The sequence below is a fragment of the Ovis aries genome, chromosome 3, assembly GCF_016772045.2.
Source record: "Ovis aries strain OAR_USU_Benz2616 breed Rambouillet chromosome 3, ARS-UI_Ramb_v3.0, whole genome shotgun sequence".
NCBI classification, from domain to species: Eukaryota; Metazoa; Chordata; class Mammalia; order Artiodactyla; family Bovidae; genus Ovis; species Ovis aries.
The window spans coordinates 7,961,596-7,970,363 of record NC_056056.1 but is presented as its reverse complement, the minus strand read 5'-3'; the positions used below and the strand labels follow the sequence as shown (position 1 = coordinate 7,970,363).

The 8,768-nt window shown below is 47.0% G+C and overlaps 1 non-coding gene across 1 annotated transcript; it reads left to right on the top strand.

Annotated features, from left to right (window-relative positions):
• Positions 1-8,464: 8,464 nt before the first annotated feature.
• On the top strand, positions 8,465-8,537 carry TRNAG-CCC (transfer RNA glycine (anticodon CCC)). Its single transcript has one exon. It is a non-coding gene; the product is annotated as a tRNA-Gly (tRNA).
• Positions 8,538-8,768: the final 231 nt, after the last annotated feature.

The window sequence follows — 8,768 nt, the reverse complement described above, 5'->3', positions numbered from 1 at the left end:
GTCTGCTTCTCCCGTCTCTGCCCGGTGCTGCCCATGACCCTGGCAGGCTTGGACCTTCAAGCGCTGAGGGCAGACACTCCTCCAGCCAGAGCTTCTGCTGCTTTTCCCTGCTCCTCTGGGATTCGAATTCCCCACTCCTCCGCCTTCTAGCAGAGGGACTTAGGGCCAATCCCTTCCACTCTGGACCTGTTGCATCATCAGTAGAAGGGATTGAAGTGGCCCCTACCTCCCAGGGTTGCTGTGGGGGTTCATGAGGTGATGCCCAGAGAAGGGGCCCAAGAAGGAGCTGTTGTATTCTTGCTGTGTTCACAGTGGGAGGAGACAGCTGTGAGACTGCAGGCTCCCTTTGGAGTAGCAGCCAGGCATTTTCCTCGAGTCAGAGCCAGGAAGTGTGGACAGGCAGGGTGAAGAGCGTTGTCAGAAGAGTAGGCGGCCCTGTCTTGGGATTTATAGCCAGAAGGACTCCCAGCCTTTAGAAGTTTTGGAGGCCAGCTCCTTGTTGTGTGGGTAGGGCAATGGAAGGCCCAGACGTAAGTAAGGAGGTGTCCGGAGAGAGCAGAACACAGGCCACACAGCCTGGCTGGTTCCGTGCCACAGCCTCCCTGTGGATAATAAGGGCTGTGGTTTCTAGCCATACCTCAGGTGCATTACTACATCGACACCTCCAACCACGCAAGGACAGAGGTGGTACCATCACCAGTATTTCATTGAGGCAGTAGGAGCGGAGATAGGGCTGGAGTGAGGGACTGTCCAAAGACCTGGTTGGCACGGCCACCCCAGTGCCTCAGCCTTCCTCACACCCACCATGTACCCAGTCCAGCGCTCCCAGAGGTGGAGGGAGGGTGTGGGAGGCTAGAGGCCTATGCTGAAACCATGGCCTTTTCAAGAGGGAAGCCTTGTCCTAAGCGCTTTGAATTTCCACAGAAAGAGGAGCAGGTCAGGGCAAGCTCCCTGTATCTCATCCGTCTTCACAGTACAGGCCACCTTTCCAGAACCACCAGCTGCTTCCCCAGGCCCCAAGCACCTCCACCCTGAGGTCTGGAAAAGTTGACGGTTTGGGGGAAATAAACTGGAAAATTCTGAAAGAGATGGGGATATCAGACCACCTAACCTGCCTCTTGAGAAATCTGTATGCAGGTCAGGAAGCAACAGTTAGAACTGGACATGACAACAGACTGGTTCCAGATAGGAAAAGGAGTATGTCAAGGCTGTATATTGTCACCCTGCTTATTTAACTTATATGCAGAGTACATCATGAGAAACACTGGACTGGGAGAAACACAAGCTGAAATCAAGATTGCCGGAAGAAATATCAATAACCTCAGATATGCAGACGACACCACCCTTATGGCAGAAAGTGAAGAGGAACTAAAAAGCCTCTTGAGGAAAGTGAAGAGGAACTAAAAAGCCTCTTGATGAAAGTGAAAGAGGAGAGTGAAAAAGTTGGCTTAAAGCTCAACATTCAGAAAACGAAGATCATGGCATCTGGTCCCATTACTTCATGGCAAATAGATGGGGAAACAGTGGGAACAGTGGCTGACTTTATTTTTCTGGGCTCCAAAATCACTGCAGATGGTGATTGCAGCCATGAAATTAAAAGACGCTTACTCCTTGGAAGAAAAGTTATGACCAACCTAGATAGTATATTCAAAAGCAGAGACATTACTTTGCCGACTAAGGTCCGTCTAGTCAAGGCTATGGTTTTTCCAGTGGTCATGTATGGATGTGAGAGTTGGACTGTGAAAAAGCTGAGCACCAAAGAATTGATGCTTTTGAAGTGTGGTGTTGGAGAAGACTCTTGAGAATCCCTTGGACTGCAAGGAGATCCAACCAGTCCATTCTGAAGATCAACCCTGGGATTTCTTTGGAAGGACTGATGCTAAAGCTGAAACTCCAGTACTTTGGCCACCTCATGCGAAGAGTTGACTCATTGGAAAAGACTCTGATGTTGGGAGGGATTGGGGACAGGAGGAGAAGGGGACGACAGGATGAGATGGCTGGATGGCATCACGGACTCGATGGACGTGAGTCTGAGTGAACTCCGGGAGATGGTGGTAGACAGGGAGGCCTGGCGTGCTGCGACTCATGGGGTCGCAGAGTCGGACACAACTGAGCGACTGAACTGAACTGAACTGTGGGGGAAGGGCAGACCCTCAGATGGTCTCTGCCCAGCCAGTGAGCTCACCTGCTCTGGCCACTCGGTGCCTGGTGACCTTCAAGAGATGGGCCCCCAGGCACCAGGGTGAGCTAGTGAGGGGGCCTGGTCTCCAGCTCATGGCGGGAAAAAAATGACAGTGGCAACAGCTACAACTTACTGAGCTCTTAGCGCAGCCCTGGAGGCCCAGAATCTTCCTTCCTTCGTCTGAATAAACCACGGTGATTTTCTTCCTACCTTTGGGGACACCACGTCCTAGGTCATAACGTGGTCAGCTCCTTGTCATACACACCTGTACTCAAACATCACCTCCAAGGGGGCTTCCCAGACCACCCTGTCTGAAGCTGTCTCTTGGCCCTCATGCCCTCTCATCAGGGATTTTCTTTATGGTGCTCACCACACCCTGGGATGACCTCGTTTGTTAGAGCTGGGTGCTCCCAGAGGGCAGTGACCTTTCTCTTCACTGTTGGGAACCACTGCCTGGCTGGCAGTTGGGCCTTGCTGCTTCCTGGTTGAAGTAATGGTGCTGAGCACCCTGCCCTCATTCAGTCCCCACGACAACTGCATTTTGCAGTGAGGGTCTCAGGTCTGGGGAGTACCCTAAGGTCACACACAACAGACTTTCCATGATTATGAGTGTTTTATTTTTCTGAGAGATTTGAGGGTTTTCTGGTGAGGTTTATTTGTATGTTTTTATTAGTAACCAATGTGAAAAATGTTCTCAGTTGCCTATAATGTAAAATAATGGAAACTTCTTAGAAGTATAATCAGTGTCATCTTTTTGAGCAGCAGTTTGGCAGTAACTATCAAAATTTTGAGTGTGTAAAGCTTTTGAAATGATATAACTTGCCAATGGGGTTTTACCTCTTGTTGTTCAGTCGCTAAGTTGTGTCCAACACTTTGGGAATCCATGGACTGCAGCACGCCAGGCTTCCCTGTCCTTCACTGTCTCCCAGAGTTTGCTCAAATTCATGTCTATTGAGTCAGTGATGCTATCTAACCATTTCATCCTCCGCTCCCCCCTTCTCCTTTTGCCATTAGTCTTTCCGAGCATCAGGGTCTTTTTCTAATGAGTCAGCTCTTTATATCAGGCGGCCTAAGTACTGGAGCTTCAGCTTTAGCACCAGTCCTTCCAATGAGTATTCAGGGTTGATTTCCCTTAGGATTGACTGGTTTGATCTCCTTGCTGTCCAAGGGACTCTCAACAGTCTTTGCCAGCACCATAATTCAAAAGCATCTGCTCTTTGGCACTCAGCCTTCTTTATGGTCCAACTCTCACATCCATACATGACTACCGGAAAAACCATAGTTTTGACTATAAGGACTTCTGTTGGCAAAGTGTTGTTGAGTTTTAAGCCAGGTTTTTCACTCACCCCTTTCACCTTCATCAAGAGACTCTTTAGTTCCTCTTCTCTTTCTGCCATAAGGATGGTGTTATCTGCATATTTGAAGTTGTTTATATTTTTCCTGGCAATCTTGATTCCAGCTTGTGATTCATCCAGCCTGGCATTTTGAATGATGTACTCTGCATATAAGTTAAATAAACAGGAGGACAATATACAGCCTTGTACTCCTTTCCCAATTTTGAACCAGTCTATTGTTCCATGTAAGGTTCTAACTGTTGCTTCTTGACCAGAATACAGGTTTATCAAGAGACATGTAAGGTAGTCTGGTATTCTCATCTCTTTAAGAATTTTCCACAATTTGCTGTGATCCACACAGTCAAAGGCTTTTTACATAGTAAATGAAGCAGACATATATGTTTTACTCAAATTTGAAGCTTCCTAGGTGGCTCAGTGGTAAAGAATCCACTTGCCAATGCAAGAGACTTAAGAAACCTGAGTTTGCTCCCTGTGTTGGGAAGATCTGGAAGAAGAAACGGCAACCTACTCCACTATTCTTGCCTGGAAAAATCCCATGGACATAGGAGCCTGGCAGGCTACAGATCTACACGTGACTGAGCATTAGGGTCACACGGCTGGGGTGTGATGGAACCTGCCCTGGGATGTGCAGGCCCTGCGTCCTCTCCCAATAGCCAAGGGGAAGCTCCCTTTCCCTCCATCTGTGTTTGGGGGGCACAGACTCTTAAGACAGATCTGGCCCTGGCACCAACCAGCCCTGTACCCTTGTAGAAATCATATCACCCTTTGAGCCTCTGTTTTTCTCATATGTAAAATGGGGAGAATACAGACCTATCCCACAATAGAACCATTGTGCAAGTGTAATGCTTTAGCACAGAGTAAGAATTTCACATGTGGAAGCTGTTATTTTCCATGAAGGCCCTTCGAGGCCTCCTCTGAAGTCACTGTGTCCAAAGTCCAGCCACAGGTATTTTGCACACACTCCGAGTAGGAGGACTTAACACAGCTCCAAGGTCCTAATGCCAAATACAGCTGAACATCTATGGAGTAAGCACCTCTGCTGTGCAGAGGCCAAACCACTCCAGCCCCCAGTTCCGTTCAGTTCACTTCAGTCGCTCAGTCTTGTCCGACTTTTTGTGATGCCATGAATCGCAGCACGCCAGGCTTCCCTGTCCATCACCAACTCCCAGAGTTCACTCAAACTCCTGTCCATTGAGTCAGTGATGCCATCCAGCCATCTCATCCTGTCGTTCCCTTCTCCTCCTGCCCCCAATCGCTCCCAGCATCAGAGTCTTTTCCAATGAGTCAACTCTTCGCATGAGGTGGCCAAAGTACTGGAGTTTCAGCTTTAGCATCAGTCCTTCCAATGAACAGCCAGGACTGATCTCCCTTAGAATGGACTGGTTGGATCTCCTTGCAGTCCAAGGGACTCTCAAGAGTCTTCTCCAACACCACACTTCAAAAGCATCAATTCTTTGGTGCTCAGCTTTTTCACAGTCCAACTCTCACATCCATACATGACCACTGGAAAAACCATAGCCTTGTCTAGATGGACCTTAGTCGGTAATGTCTCTGCTTTTGAATATACTATCTAGGTTGGTCATAACCTTCCTTCCAAGGAGTAAGCGTCTTTTAATTTCATGGTTGCAATCACCATCTGCAGTGATTTTGGAGCCCAGAAAAATAAAGTCAGCCACGGTTTCCACTGTTTCCCCATCTATTTGCCATGAAGTGATGGGACCAGATGCCATGATCTTCGTTTTCTGAATGAGCTTTAAGCCAACTTTTTCACTCTCCTCTTTCACTTTCATCAAGAGGCTTTTTAGTTCCTCTTCACTTTCTGCCATAAGGGTGGTGTCGTCTGCATATCTGAGGTTATTGGTATTTCTCCCAGCAATCTTGATTCCAGCTTGTGTTTCTTCCAGTCCAGCATTTCTCATGACGTACTCTGCTGCTGCTGCTGCTGCTGCTGCTAAGTCGCCTCAGCCGTGTCCGACTCTGTGCAACCCCAGAGATGGCAGCCCACCAGGCTCCCCCGTCCCTGGGATCCTCCAGGCAAGAACACTGGAGTGGATTGCCATTTCCTTCTCCAGTGCAAGAAAGTGAAAAGTGAAAGTGAAGTCGCTCAATCGTGTCCGACTCCTAGCGACCCCATGGACTGCAGCCTACCAGGCTCCTCCATCCATGGGATTTTCCAGGCAAGAATACTGGAGTGGGGTGCCATTGCCTTCTCCATGTACTCTGCATATAAGTTAAATAAGCAGGGTGACAATATACAGCCTTGACATACTCCTTTCCCTATTTGGAACCAGTCTGTTGTTCCATGTCCAGTTCTAACCGTTGCTTCCTGACCTGCATATAGGTTTCTCAAGAAGCACAGTTTTTCACAGTTTATTGTGATCCACACAGTCAAAGGCTTTGGCATAGTAAATAAGGCAGAAATAGATGTTTTTTGGGAACTCTTTTGCTTTTTTGATGATTCAGAGGATGTTGGCAATTTGATCTCTGGTTCCTCTGCCTTTTCTAAAATCAGCTTGAACATCAGGAAGTTCACGGTTCACATATTGCTGAAGCCTGGCTTGGAGAATTTTGAGCATTACTTACTAGCATATGAGATGAGTGCAATTGTGCGGTAGTTTGAGCACTCTTTGGTATTGCCTTTCTTTGGGATTGGAATGAAAACTGACCTTTTCCAGTCCTGTGGCCACTGCTGAGTTTTCCAAATTTGCTGGCATATTGAGTGTAGCACTTTCAGAGCATCATCTTTTAGGATTTGAAAGAGCTCAACTGGAATTCCATCACCTCCACTAGCTTTGTTCATAGTGATGCTTTCTAAGGCCCACTTGACTTCACATTCCAGGATGTCTGGCTCTAGGTGAGTGATCACACCATCGTGATTATCTTGGTCATGAAGATCTTTTTTGTACAGTTCTGTGTATTCTTGCCACCTCTTCTTAATATCTTCTGCTTCTGTTAGGTCCATACCATTTCTGTCCTTTATTGAGCCCATCTTTGCATGAAATGTTCCCTTGGTATCTCTAATTTTCTTGAAGAGATCTCTAGTCTTTCCCATTCTGTTGTTTTCCTCTATTTCTTTGCACTGATCTCCTTGCTATTCTTTGGAACTCTGCATTCAGATGCTTATATCTTTCCTTTTCTCCTTTGCTTTTCACTTCTCTTTTTTTCACAGCTATTTGTAAGGCCTCCCCAGACAGCCATTTTGCTTTTTTGCATTTCTTTTCCATGGGGATGGTCTTGATCCTTGTCTCCTGTACAATGTCATGAACCTCTGTCCATAGTTCATCAGGCACTCTACCTATCAGATCTAGGCCCTTAAATCTATTTCTCACTTCCACTGTATAATCATAAGGGATTTGATTTAGGTCATACCTGAATGGTCTCGTGGTTTTCCCTACTTTCTACAATTTAAGTCTGAATTTGGCAATAAATAGTTTATAATCTGAGCCACAATCAGCTCCCAGTCTTGTTTTTGTTGACTGTATAGAGCTTCTCCATCTTTGGCTGCAAAGAATATAATCAGTCTGATTTTGGTGTTGACCATCTGGTGATGTCCATGTGTAGAGTCTTCTCTTGTGTTGTTGGAAAAGGGTGTTTGCTATGACCAGTGCGTTCTCTTGGCAAAACTCTATTAGTCTTTGCCCTGCTTCATTCCACATTCCAAGGCCAAATTTGCCTGTTACTCCAGGTGTTTCTTGACTTCCTACTTTTGCATTCCAGTCCCCTATAATGAAAAGGACATCTTTTTTGGGTGTTAGTTCTAAAAGGTCTTATAGGCCTTCTAGAACTGTTCAACTTCAGCTTCTTCAGCGTCACTGGTTGGGGCATAGACTTGGATTACTGTGATATTGAATGGTTTGCCTTGGAAACGAACAGAGATCATTCTGTTGTTTTTGAGATTGCATCCAAGTACTGCATTTTGGACTCTTTTGTTGACCATGATGGCTACTCTATTTCTTCTAAGGGATTCCTGCCCGTGGTAGTAGATATAATGGTCATCTGAGTTAAATTCACCCATTCCTGTCCATTTCAGTTTGCTGATTCCTAGAATGTCGATGTTCACTCTTGTCACCTCCTGTCTGACCACTTCCAATTTGCCTTGATTCATGGACCTAACATTCCAGGTTCCTATGCAATATTGCTCTTTAGAACATTGGACCTTGCTTCTGTCACCAGTCACATCCACAGCTAGGTATTGTTTTTGCTTTGGCTCCATCCCTTCATTCTTTCTGGAGTTATTTCTCCACTGATCTCCAGTAGCATATTGGGTACCTATCAACCTGGGGAGTTCCTCTTTCAGTATACTATCATTTTGCCTTTTCATACTGTTCATGGGGTTCTCAAGGCAAGAATACTGAAGTGGTTTGCCATTCCCTTCTCCAGTGGACCACATTCTGTCAGACCTCTCCACCATGACCCGCCTGTCTTGGGTGGCCCCACATGGCATAGCTTAGTTTCAGTGAGTTAGACAAGGCTATGGTCCGTCTGATCAGATTGACTAGTTTCTTGTGAGTATGGTTTCAGTGTGTCTGCCCTCTGATGCCCTCTGGCAACTTACTTGGGTTTCTCTTACCTTGGACGAGGGGTATCTCCTCACTGCGCCCCTCCTGACCTTGAACATGGAGTAGCTCCTCTAGGCCCTCCTGCGCCCACACAGCCACCGCTCCTTGGACTTGGGGTTGCTCCTCTCAGCCACCGCTCCTGACCTCGGACTCCAGCCCCGAGGGGAGGTTTAATTCCTTCACCTGAGTTCTGATGTCCATCTCTGTTAAGTCTGGAGATTTAAGTGCTGATGTTAGTTCCCCAACGTAGGGCAGATGGGGGGGGGTGGGTCACATCAGTGAAAAGGAGCCTGCTGTGAGATCAGCCTCAGTTCAGCAGGTCTTGCAAACCACAGCATCCAGCTTGCCCTTAAGAACCCCCCAGAACGTCCCTGGTGGTCCATTGGCTAAGACTCTGTGCTCCCAATGCAGGGGACCTGGGTTCGATCCCCAGTCAGGGAACGAAATCCCACATGCTGCAACTAAGTGATCGCACGCCGCAACTAAAGATCCTGTGTGTTGCCACTAAGTCCTGGCACAGCCTAAAGAGATACATAAATATTAAAAAAAATAAAAACCTTCAGTGGCTCTTCACTGTCCCAGTATAACCACCTCAGCCTAGCACACCAGGGTTTTTCCAGTTACTTTTCCTACTACGCGGCCCTCTTCTCCTCATATAGCCTGGTGTTCAAT